General features: G+C 44.1%; 1 protein-coding gene across 2 annotated transcripts in view; it reads left to right on the forward strand.

Annotated features, from left to right (window-relative positions):
- Nucleotides 1-12,677, forward strand: part of CACNB4 (calcium voltage-gated channel auxiliary subunit beta 4) — a 244,042-nt gene that overhangs the window by 10,712 nt on the left and 220,653 nt on the right. The gene's annotated exons all lie outside the window — the stretch shown is intronic.

Here is a 12,677-nt window from a genome sequence, read left to right on the forward strand (position 1 = left end):
TTATGTCCCGAAAGCATTAATTAGACGGGGGATGTACAGCTTTTGCGACATCCCCTGACTCTCTCTGGTCATTTCCCTGTAATCATTGGATGGCAGACAGGGCCGATTCTATTTCTCAGTTTATGTTCTTTGTTGGTGGAGGCATCTTTGTCCAGGGCTGCAGTTTAATAGCTGTGGTCGCAGTCTTTTTGTTTTGAGAGGAAATATTTTGTAAACGTAAACCTGAGAAGAATCTGCATTTTTCTGGGTTGTCAAAATCACTAGAAATGGTGACTTTTTTGTAGTGCTCACTATATCATATTATAATACTAATTTTAAACTCCTTAGGGAGACTTTTTTGCAATTTCTCTTTTAGCACTGGAAAGACCAGCAGTAATGGAAATGCACAGTACCTTAACATGTAGATGGATTTATCATACCCTTCTACTTTCTTCTCAAGTAGCCCAGTGCTGGTGTCAACAACTCAACGTGCTGGGGCGCCTGGGTGGCTCAGTGGGTTAAGCCACTGCCTTCGGCTCAGGTCATGATCTCAGGGTCCTGGGATCGAGTCCCGCATTGGGCTCTCTGCTCGGCAGGGAGCCTGCTTCCCTCTCTCTCTCTCTGCCTGCCTCTCTGTCTACTTGTGATTTCTCTCTGTCAAATAAATAAATAAAATCTTTAAAAAAAAAAAAAAAACAACTCAACGTGCTGATTGTGTTTTCCAGTTACACAGGTGGGTAAAATGATCGCTGTTAGGGTTAGGGTGTTCAAAGGCATGACTTACTTATTTGGCCTCTGTGTGTGTGTGTGTGTTGTGTCTGTAACAGAGAGGAGGAAGTCATTTTTTCAGGAATTTAGAGGATGTACTCTGTTATCATCATAATCTCATTTTAGAACATTTTCATCACCCCCAAAAGAGACCTTTTACTCATTATCAGTCCTTCTCCACACTCTTCCTCAATCTTAATCTACTAGTCTCTATGTCTATAGATTTGCTTATTCTGAACATTTCATATAACTGGAATAATACAATAAAATGTAATCTTTGTGATTTGCTTTAGCTTTTTTTTTTTTTTTTAAGATTTTATTTATTTATTTGTCAGAGAGAGAGCGAGTGAGAGCGAGCACAGGCAGACAGAGTGGAAGGCAGAGTCAGAAGGAGAAGCAGGCTCCCTGCGGAGCAAGGAGCCTGATGTGGGACTCGATCCCAGGACGCTGGGATCATGACCTGAGCCGAAGGCAGCTGCTTAACCAACTGAGCCACCCAGGCATCCCTAGTTTTTGTTTTTTGTTTTTTGTTTTTTCATTTACTTATGCTCTACAGCAGGCTGAGGGTTTCAAGTTAGAGCCCCTGGTCCAGGGGTGCCTGGATGGCTCAGTGGGTTAAAGCCTCTGCCTTCAGCTCAGGGTCCTGGGATCAAGCCCCACATTGGGCTCTCTGCTTGGCGGGGAGCCTGCTTCCTCCTCTCTCTCCGCCTGCCTCTCTACCTACTTGTGATCTCGCTCTCTGTCAAATAAATAAAATCTTAAAACAAAACAAAAGAAAACAAAAAAAACAATAGAGCCCCTGGTCCACATGTGCAGCTGTTGGTCCACCTGTGTAAAGGGACTTGGCTTTCCTTAAGCCTGTGTTTCAGAGAGATTTTCAAGTCATGGTAGAACATATTTATATTCATTGTAGAGCTACAGTCTTAGGTCATAAAGATGAATTTTGTGGGGAGCCAAACTGTTTGACCCGCATGGAAGTCAAATCCCTGACCTTGGCCTCCTCGTCATCAGGATTGAACAAAATTGAGTGACTCTCATCTATAGAAGGGGCTTTCTCTAATAGGATGGGATCCCTGGGTTAAAAAAGTGAGCAACAAAAGTAGTTATTGCCTTCATTTTCAATAATTTTTCATCATAGAAGTGTCTTGAATATTTATAATCCAAAGTACTTAAAAAAATTTTATCTAGATGCTTATAATAAATCAGCTCTGGTAGTTATAATGTTTTTTTTCCTTGGGAGATACAATTAAGGAGAAAGCAGAGTGCTCGAGTCCCAAGTTAAGTACAATATTTATGGGAATTACTGGGTATATAAAACTGAACTCTCTATGTGGCAGGTGCTGCTCAATTATATTTGAGCACTTCCCTGGGGGACAAAAGTCAATTATCAACACAGTCGTGTGGGAGAGAAATAGGTCAGCTGCAAATATTCTCTGCTAATTTCAGAAAGCTTGAGGGGTGATTTAGTTTGGGGAACATTTTTTATTCGTTTGGTCTCTGTGCCATAGGGAGACCTTCTGGTAGGAAAGGCTCAGTGTTTCCTTTGGCATTAGTTGCCATATTCATTTACTTTAACATAAATATTTCTTTTGGTCCTATAAAATGAAAATTAAACCAAATAATATCAGTAAAAATGATGTCAAATACACACTGATGTCAAGAGTAATTGTACCATAGGTGTTATTATTACTATTGCTATCTACATTAGTAGCCATCTTCAGGGTTTAAACTAACCCAATAAAATGCAGATTTCATATTTCCAAGTATTTTGTTTTCTGTTTCTATATAAGAAGAATAAATAATGTTAATTGTGGAAAAAAAAGAAAAAGGAAGGACATTGGGTTTTTAAAAGATTATGTTTATTTATATTTTTATTGTGGTAAAATATACATAATGGGAAATTTACCATTTTAGCCAATCTTAAATGTATAATTTGGTGGCATTAAGTACTTTCACTAGTGTTACTTTTTTTTTTTAGTGGATTTGCACATTATTTAAAATGTGAGCAGGCAAAGCCTAAATATATCCAACTTATAAATGTGCTAAAAACATCCACCTGGATAGGCCTCCCACCACGACTGTGGCCTTGTTTAAAGTGCGGGCAGCAACAGAAAACAGCCCTTGGTGTTTCATGGAGCTCTGGCTTCTGAAGTTGAGAAGAACCAGGAAGCAGTCCAGAGGCAGGATGTGGCCTGGAAACTGCCTGGGGCCGTTGGGTGGGCTTAGGAAGCTGGGGCTGGGGGAAGGAGCCTGGAGGGTGGGGTTTTGCTCCCGAATACCTGTTTCTGTGTTTTTTTTTTTTTAATTTTTATTTTTTTTCTTTTCTCTCTCTCTCTCTCTCTCTCTTTTTCTTTCTTTTCTTTTCTTTTTCTTTTTTTTTTTTTTTGTTTTTATTTATTTGACGGAGATACAGCAAGAGAGGGAACATAAGCAGGGGGAGCGGGAGAGGGAGAAGCAGGCTTCACGCTGAGCAGAGAGTCTGATGAGGGGTTTGATTCCAGGATCCTGGGGTCATGACCTGAGCTGAAGGCAGACACTTAACGACTAAGCTACCCAGGCGCCACCCCCCCAATCCTGTTTTAGTACGCCCAAATGCTTTTCTTCTTCCTCTGAGGTCCAGTTTCAAATGATTTAGGTTAATGAGCATCCTATTTGAAACACATGCTTGTTCCCAGGAGTCTTCAGGGGCTCTAGTCATTCACACAGTATTGTAGCTTGACTTACTGTTTACAAACAGGCTCATCTTCCCATCCTTTAAAGGTGTGCCACTGCAGAGCAGACATGCTCTCCAATGATGACTCCCTGAGTCTGTGCTTTCTCACAGTCTCCCCCACTTTCCCATCTAAACTTGTCCCTTTCTGCCCTTGCTTCTAGCACACACCCCAGACTTGGACTCAAACCATGCTTTCTCTCCTCTGCCCATTCAGTCATGCCATTCCTCTCCTTGAGGAAGGTCTCACCATTTTCCATGATGATGATCTTTCCATCTGTCAAACCCCTCTAGAACCTTTATCCACAAAGCTCTGTAATATGGCTCTAGATTGCCTTCTCTTGGAACTTTTTTTTTTTTTAAGATTTTTATTTATTTATTCCAGAGTGTGAGTAAGGGAAGGGGTGGGGGGGGGAGAGAATCTTAAGCAGACTCCCTGTTGAGCATGGAGCCTGATGTAGGGCTCTGTCCCATGACCCGTGATATTATGACCTGAGCTGAAACCAAGAGTCAGATGCCTGACCAACTGGGCTACCCAGGTGCCCTTCGCTGGCCTTCTGTTTTGACCGTTCACCTATTAGATTCTCCTTTGGGTAAGCTGGATGTCCCTATACCCCACCAACCTGTGGTGCTGTACGGACAGGTACCACATGGGACAAGAGGAAGAAGGAGCTGAAGTTGTAAGGAATCAGCATTAATAATCCGCATTTCACTTGTTCACCTTTCCTACCTGTAGGGAGACATAGGACCTCAACATCTGCCTCCTAATATCTTGTGCATTATTTCTTTGAGTCCAGTGGGTGCTCACAGCTCTGTCCCTCATTATGTCTGCGTGACAGCTTTTGAGGAAGGCTTCTCCTGCTGCATTCACTCTGCCTCTTCTGTGAGAATACTGCTTTCTGCCAACTAGGAAGCTCCTTCTCAGGCAAAACACACAAGGTGACACACAGCATTATGTTCTTCAGCCTCTCTGGATCAGCTGTATTGCAGACCTCCTCAGCTCTGGGTCACACTCTGTCTCCTGGGCACTTGAGTAGCACTTCCTGTGCCCTGAATGTCCAAGAATCCCTTGTAAAGCCTGCATGCCTCTGTAGGGTCCTAAAGGGGAACAAGCATTATTCTGAATCTGCCCCAGGACTGTACATGGAACTTGGTTCTGTCGGCAGCTCTCATGCTTTGTTGACCTGTGCAAATTGTTGTACATGCAGACAAACTTCGAATCCCTTTTTAGGGTCTTCTGTAACATACTCATAATAAGTGATGTAGTTTTCTTTATTTTTGCTTTATGAATTTGTATTTGAGGGTGAGTAGAAGGAGGAAGAAAGGGGAAGGGGATGTTGGGGACTGAGTGTCTTTGGGAGTTAGTGCAGGTCTGGATAGGGTATCAGAATGGAGACCTTTGGAGAGAAGGAGGGTCCTGGGTGCCTGAAAAGAAAGACAGTGACCCATGGGAAAGGGTTTCAGAAAGGGAGGTGAATGGGGATCAAACTGGGTCGAATTTAAGCTTTGTTCTGGAATGTATCTGTTAGGACTCTTTCACAAATAAACAGGAACTCAGCACAAATTGACCAAGGCAAAATATAGAATTATTGGCTCATGCAAGTGAAAAGTCCTGGGGTGGGTGTGACTGGCTTCATGTATGGCTTGTTCTAGAAGTTCATGACTTCTTCAGGACTCCCTTTGTTTGCAGTTCTTCCAACACCGCATGCCTTTCTCTGCTCACCTCTCTGTGCTGGCTTGGACCTCAGCCTAGCCCCTGTTGTGGTGGCAGCAGGAGCTCAGGATCTCCCATCCATCCCCTGCCCTATTCAGAGGAGCAGAGAGCCTCTCTTAGGATAGCTCCAGCAGGAAGGAAAAGGGTTTTTGTTTGCTTGTTTTTTCAGAGCACCACCCTCCCCCTGAAACACAGCACACAGCGTGTGCACACATACACGTTTTGTGAATCTTATTGGCCTGAAATAGCACATGAACTAACATTGTGGGCTGAAGTCAGTAGTTGGTACCTCCTAGGGATGAGATTGGGATTACCCTATCATGGCTAAGCACTGAGACCAGTTTCCTAAGGGAATTTTGAGAGCTAGTGGTGGAGAGGAAGATGGATACTGCAAAAACAATTAGCCAGACATTTACTCAAGGAAGGACTCTTTTTTTTTTTTTTTAATTTTATTTATTTAACACACAGAGAGAGATCACAAGCAGGCAGAGAGAGAGGAGGAAGCAGGCTCCCTGCTGAGCAGAGAGCCCGATGTGGGGCTCGATCCCAGGACCCTGGGATCATGACCTGAGCCGAAGACAGAGGCTTAACCCACTGAGCCACCCAGGCGCCCCAAGGAAGGACTTTTTATGCAGACCCAGGCAAGATGATCTGAATTTCTTCCTTCTCCTGCCCCTCCTTCCTCTTTTACCATGTTTAACCATGTCATGAATTAAAATAGAATTAAAAAAAAAATTGTTGCATACATATAACCCTAAAATTTACCATATTAACCATTTTTCCATGTATGGTCCAGTGACTTTAAGAATATCCCCATTGTTGCCACCAGCTATCCTAAATATAGTTTTGTAGGTAATCTGGAGTCTTTCTGTTGTAACATTGTTTCTTTCTTTTTTTTTTTTTTTAAAGATTTTATTTATTTATTTGTCAGAGAGAGAGGGAGCGAGCACATGCAGACAGAGTGGCAGGAAGAAACAGAGAGAGAAGCAGGCTCCCTGCCTAGCAGGGAGCCCGATGTGGGACTCGATCCCAGGATGCTGGGATCATGACCTGGGCTGAAGGCAGCTGCTTAACCAACTGAGCCACCCAGGCGTCCCTGTAACATTGTTTCTTAATGAGGAAAATATATACCAAGTTTCAAATAACTGACTCAACAGTGAATTTCTGGGACACAAGCATTAACTCAGGAAGGACTACTGAATGAATATTTCCTAGGAACCCCATTTTTCTGTCTGCAAAATGGGGGTTTAAGTGGGGAGGGCTAATTACCTCTGGGGTTCCTTTAAGCTCTAGTATTATAGGACTTTATGTCTGTGCCTGCAGATGTGTGTGGTCAACTCATGCATTGTGCTAGACACCACTGTATTTTGTATTTTTTGCATCTTTCCTGGGTCGCCTAGGTGCTGAGATGAACTCATAAAATGTAGGGTCATTCGATATCAAATATTATGGAAAGTATTAGATGACAATATCCTTTTTAGAGGGTAATAAAGAGATGATGTGGAGAAGCTTACAAGAAGAAAGATAATTTGGAATAGAGCTGGAATTTATAACTCTTTCAGGCATATGCATGAGGCATGAAAGAATATGTGGAGAATAGAGTGGGTTGTCAAGAATGAAGTGTGTGTGTAATGTGGTAAGATGGTTGGCAGATGTGCATCCTGGAGGCTATTAAGAGGAAATCGGCTGAGCAGTGGGGCAGCTCCTGCTGCTATGATTATTACAGCAACCAGGAAGAGCAAGTAGCTAATGGGGATTTAAATCTATAATAAAGAATAACAAAAGTTGCTATATGGAAATTTTGGTGAAGGTGAGTGGAACCGCAAGATTGATTTATATCGTTTGAAAACTGCATTAGGAGCTTTCAGTATCGACTTTCCTGCTTATCCCTCGTTTCTCAGGGGCATAGTCAGCTTGGGTTCCCATTTTCTGATAAATAAGACAGGAATGTCTGTTTTTAAGCGATATTAACTATTTAATAAGTAGATTACGGTGGATATTTTTTTTTAAAGATTTTATTTATTTATTTGACAGAGAGAGATCACAAGTAGACAGAGAGGCAGGCAGAGAGAGAGAAAGGGAAGCAGGCTCCCTGCTGAGCAGAGAGCCCGATGCGGGACTCAATCCCAGGACCCTGGGATCATGACCTGAGCCGAAGGCAGCAGCTTAACCCATTGAGCCACCCAGGCGCCCCTACGGTGGATATTTTTATAACAGATCTCATGTATTGTATTGCTTGGGTAAATTCCTGCACTTAACTATTTTCTTTCTCTTTTCTCTTCCAGTCAGTGACACATGCTCTTTATTTATTATTTAAAGATATATTTATATCCTGCCTTGTTCTAGAAATGACTTACATTAGCTTGTATGATATCACAAGCCAATAAAATCAATTAAGGAGAAAATAAGGGTAGGAATGTATGCTGAGTCCATAAAATGTATGCCAAGAAAACTCCAGTCACTTACTAGTTGGGAGCCTCCGGTTTGACTCTGAACCTTCTGGGAACTGCCTAAAGAAGAGAGCAAGATCAGTTACAGGATTTACAATGTCTTACGGTAAAAATAAAATTGTTCTTTAGGAAAAACACACATACCTCCTGCACCAAAACTAAAGTTCTCCCATGTTCTCATAGAGTCAACACTGTGTAAGACAGTCAGTTAAACCATGAAGTGATACTTGGTCATAATTCTGGAGCTGTTTGTTATAATTATCCTTCCGTGTAGAGATGATGTTCCTCATCACGCTGGAGTACGTTCAATAAAAACAACTGTGTGGGAGCCATTGATATATGGTCCCCAAGTGTCTGTGATTCTCAGCCTTGGCTGCATATTAGGATCACCAGGTAAATATGTAAAAATCCAGCTGTACTCCAGCTTAATTAAATTAGGGTTTCGGAGGCATCGGTGTTTTTTTAAACTCCCCAGGTAATGGATGCTGCTTTCTGTCATGTAATCCAGGAGATTTTAGAGCAGCTGTTTTCAACCAGGATGTGTTAATCAGGATAGGTCAGATGATGCTGCAGTAATAAAACCTCCCTCACGGGGCTCCTGGGTGGCTCAGTGGGTTAAGCCTCTGCCTTTGGCTCAGGTCACGATCCCAGCATCCTGTGATAGAGCCCTGCTTTGGGCTCTCTGCTCAGCAGGGAGTCTGCTTCCTCCTCTCTCTCTGCCTGCCTCTCCACCTACTTGTGATGTCTGTCTGTCAAATAAATAAATAAATAATAAAAAACCCAAACCAAAAAACCTCCCCTGAACGAAAACTACAGCAACAACACTTGTTGTGCACTCATACCCCATCTATCTCCTGAGTTGGCTGGGGGCTTCCTTGCTGTTGTTCTCACTCCGGTAGAGCAGCCATTCCCTGGCACATTTCCATTTGCTGCAGAAGAGGGAATGAGAGACACAGTGGATCATACACTGGCTGTTGCAGGTGCTAAGCTCCTTTACCACAGAGACAAAAAATATAATGTATATTTCTTTGTCAGTTACCAGTCCAGAGGTAGGTGGGCAGTTCAGAGTGGTAAATAGCTCTATTCTGAGAGATCATTGTTCCCAGGACCCAGGCTGGGGGCAGGCTCTGTCATTCTCAACATCTAGATTCCATCTCTGGGTCCAGCATGACTGCTCCAGTCATCACTGTTTCCTCGGCAGCTCAAAGGGGAAAGAAGAGAATAAGCATTTCATTTTTAAAGGAATGACCTAGAAGTTAAACATATTTCTTGCGCTCCAAACCCATTGGCCTGAACTTTGTCGTGAGGCTACATCTGCCTTCAAAGGAGACTGAGAAATGTGGTCTCTAGCTGAGTAGCCATGTGAAGGCTAAAAATTGTGATGGCTCTATTTCTGGTAGGAAAGAGAGGATGGGTATTGGGGCCAGTTAGGCAGACTCTGCCTTGTCACCATAGTGGTCTGCGAAGTTTGGCTTTAACATAAAGATTTCTTCAAATGAAATTGTGGATGTTATCTTTGGTGATGTAGTCAGCATATGTGAAGGTTCTTTGATGGGAGAGACTACATCTGGATCACCCTCCCAGTCTCCTCCTCGTACTGTCTGCACAGTTCACCATGAAGGACGTATGGACATCAGTCCTACAGATGAACCGATGGCTCACATGCGCTACAGGCCGTCCCTCTGAAATATTGTTCTTTTTTTTATTTTTAAAGATTTTATTTATTTATTTGACAGACGGAGATCACAAATAGGCAGAGAAGCAGGCAGAGAGAGGAGGAAGCAGGCTCCCTGCTGAGCAGAGAGCATGATGCGGGGCTTGATCCCAGGACCCTGGGATCATGACCTGAGCCGAAGGCAGAGGCTTTAACCCACTGAGCCACACAGGTGCCCCTGAAATATTATTCTTTATGGAAGAATTTTGGGATGATATTGAAATGGTGGGTCTGGATAGTTCTTGCAGTCAGTTCTATCTCTGAAAGCCACCACAAATCCATCCACTTCTCTCCATCTCTCTTGCCACCAGCCTAGTTTCTAGGGTGAGCCTCCAGCATCTCTCTTCTGGTCTGCGGGAAGTTTCCCTGCTTCCATTCAGCACCACGTCCACTCTTCACACAAATTCCAGAGCTGTTCTTTCAAAAAGGAAATCAGGTCATTCCCCTCTTTTAAACCCTCCAAATGGATTTCAGTTGTGTGAGAGTGTGATCTAAATTCCTTATTGTCCACAAGGCTCTGTAATGATAGAACTCCTGCCAGACTCCTGTTTCAGTTGCCACACCCCTGCTCACTATCTCCACTCCCCCTGCAGCCCCTTCCCCCAGCCCAAGGCCTTCTTTATGTTCTTTGAATAAGCCAAGTTTTTTTTTTTCTTTTTTAAGATTTTATTTATTTGACAGAGTGTGCGTGTGAGCACAAGCAGGTGGAGGGATGGGCAGAGGGAGAGGGAGAAGCAGATTCCCTGCTGAGCAAAGAGCCTGACATGGGGCTCAATCCCAGGACCCTAGGATCACGCTCTGAGCCAAAGTCAGACACTTTACTGATTCAGGTGCCCCTGAATAAACCAGGGTTAATCCTGTCTCTGGGCCTTTACACCTCTGTCCTTTTTTTGTCTTGGGATGCTTTTTCCCCAGCTCTGTACGTGGCTGCTTCCTTCTCCCATCTGAACCCAAACATGACCATCTTAGACCTCCTCTGGCTCTCATTGAAGGCAGGACCCCCCCACCCCCCCGCCGTGCTTACTTGCTATCACAATTCCTTTGCTATCAGAAATCACCTTAGTGGCATCTTCTTTTTACTTATTCATTCCCATCAATTCTTATAGGAACATAAGCATCAAAAAGGCAGAGAACTGGTATGTCCTTGTCATTGTGCATCCCACATACACAGAATAGGCATCTGACCCAGTATGAGTGTTTAATAAATATTGATTCGTAAATGAACAGAATGATAGTGATTTGGAGATTTAATACCTGGCTAAGAACCAGAGTAGGGCCTAGTATTTGTTGTCCATTAAGTGAGACATTGTGCTAAGGATAGTCTTGGTGTTCTCTTTTAAGACTTGAGGTATCTAAGAAGAACATGTTCCTGAAAAGGAGGTTTAGAGAGGATCCATGAGGGTCTTCTCAGAAAGGGGTTGGAAATTTTCTCAAAAACACACAGACCGCTGTTTGTGGACCCACAGGCTCAAGCTAAAGACACAGCTGCAGTGTTTTTGGCTTGGAAAAAAAATCAAAGCAGGTGTGGTCCCGTGGCACCTTGGCCCCTACCATGGCACCCTGAGCTTCGTACTGTTCCCTTTCTAATCTCCTTCCCCAGTAGACTTTACAGCGAAATATATGCCCCAAGCACTGGATTGCAAGACTTGATGTCAGAGATATTGGTTACAATTTGGTGACACGCAGGTTAGCAACAGCTTTACTCTCTTGGTGGTTTCCTTTGGATGCTGCATCCTGGATTTGCTTCAGGACAGTTTCTGCCTGAACGGAGGGTATCGAAGTAGCCTCTTGATCAGCACCGACTGACGAGCACGTGGCTTCAGCAGTTCCTCACCTTGTGGCTGATGCTTTGGTCTGGGGCTGCAGACTGGATATGCCTGAGTCCTGCTGACCAATCCTTTCATCCCAGACTTCCTCAGGGGGCAGCAGGATGTGCTGGACTCTAGAACTTGAACCAGAGTTAGGAAAGCTGAGACAGGTGTCTGTGCATATGGCCGAGGGGGGGTAGGGCTCAGTGCCTGCAAAGAGACAAGCTGGCAGCGTGACCAGACCTGAGGGGAAGCTCTCAGTCAGGCCAGAGGTCAACTATGGGGAAATCAGCAGAGCCAGCAGGAGGGGTAAGTCAACACTGCGGCTGTCCTTCACATCTGCTAGCGCTCCTCGTGAATTGCTCTCCCCTCCACTGCTTTTTCTGGGGAACTCCTACTTCTTTTCTTCACGGCTGCATAAATGTCACATCCTCTGTACAGTCTTCTCTGACATCCCTGAGCAGAATTAGTTGTTTCCCCTCCTCCCCCTCCTCCCCCTCCTTCTTTTCTCTTCTTCTTCTTCCTCCTCCTCCTCTTCTTCTTCTTCTTCTTCTTCTTCTTCTTCTTCTTCTTCTTCTTCAATATTTTACTTATTTATATGTCAGAGAGAGAGCACATAAGCAGAGGGAACTGGAAGCCAAGGAAGAAGCAGCCTCCCCACTAAGCAAGGAGCCCAATGCAGGGCTTGATCCCAGGCCCTTGGGATCATGACCAGAGCCAAAAACAGATGCTTAACTGACTGAACCACCCAGGAGCCCTCAGAATTAGTTTCTTCCTCCCCTAGTACATTTGAAGCATTACTCATATTGTTTTGAAATGATGTGTTTACAGGTCTCTCCCACTACCAGTGAACCCCTTCAAGGACTTGACTCAATCTTAATTTTCTTCAGAGATGCAACACGCAGAGCTGTTAACAGAATCAGCTATGGAGTCAGGTGGACTGGAATGTGAGTCCAGGCTTCTTTGCCTTCTTCTAGGCATATGACCTTAGGCAAGTCATATTGACTCTGAGGCTCATATTCCTCCCCCATGAAACAGGGACCACAGTATCTGCCTCATAGGGTGTTATGAGAATTTTGAGAAATGAGATAGTTTAGGTGTATCTCGGGTACAAATTATTTCATTTAAAAGCACTACCTACTGTAGCTGTTCTGCTTCTGAGGCAGGGTGGGGGCTGTAATTTGTATCAGTACTGCCCCCTTTTACTTTCAGAGACTGGTGAGGAAGGCTGACATTTCAGAGCCTCTACCTGTTCCTTTGTGGTTGTGAAGAGAACATCTTAGAGAGATGGTGGTTATGTGGATTGCAGGGCTGGTGGTGGTGATGGTGGTTGTGATGGTGGAGGTGGTGGTATTGGCCATAAAATGGCAGTGTTGGTGCCGTAGGCGTGGCCGGTGGTAGGGATGCTGCTAATTGTGATGGTGGTAGTGAGGATGCCTGGGTGGTGGTAGTTGTGGTGGGGCTGAAGGTGGTCAGTGTTGGGAGCTCCGAGGGCTTTGGGAATGAGTTAGTTTCTGGCGCTTCCTCTGGGCTC

This window comes from Mustela lutreola, chromosome 3 (genome assembly GCF_030435805.1).
Source record: "Mustela lutreola isolate mMusLut2 chromosome 3, mMusLut2.pri, whole genome shotgun sequence".
Classification (NCBI taxonomy): domain Eukaryota; kingdom Metazoa; phylum Chordata; class Mammalia; order Carnivora; family Mustelidae; genus Mustela; species Mustela lutreola.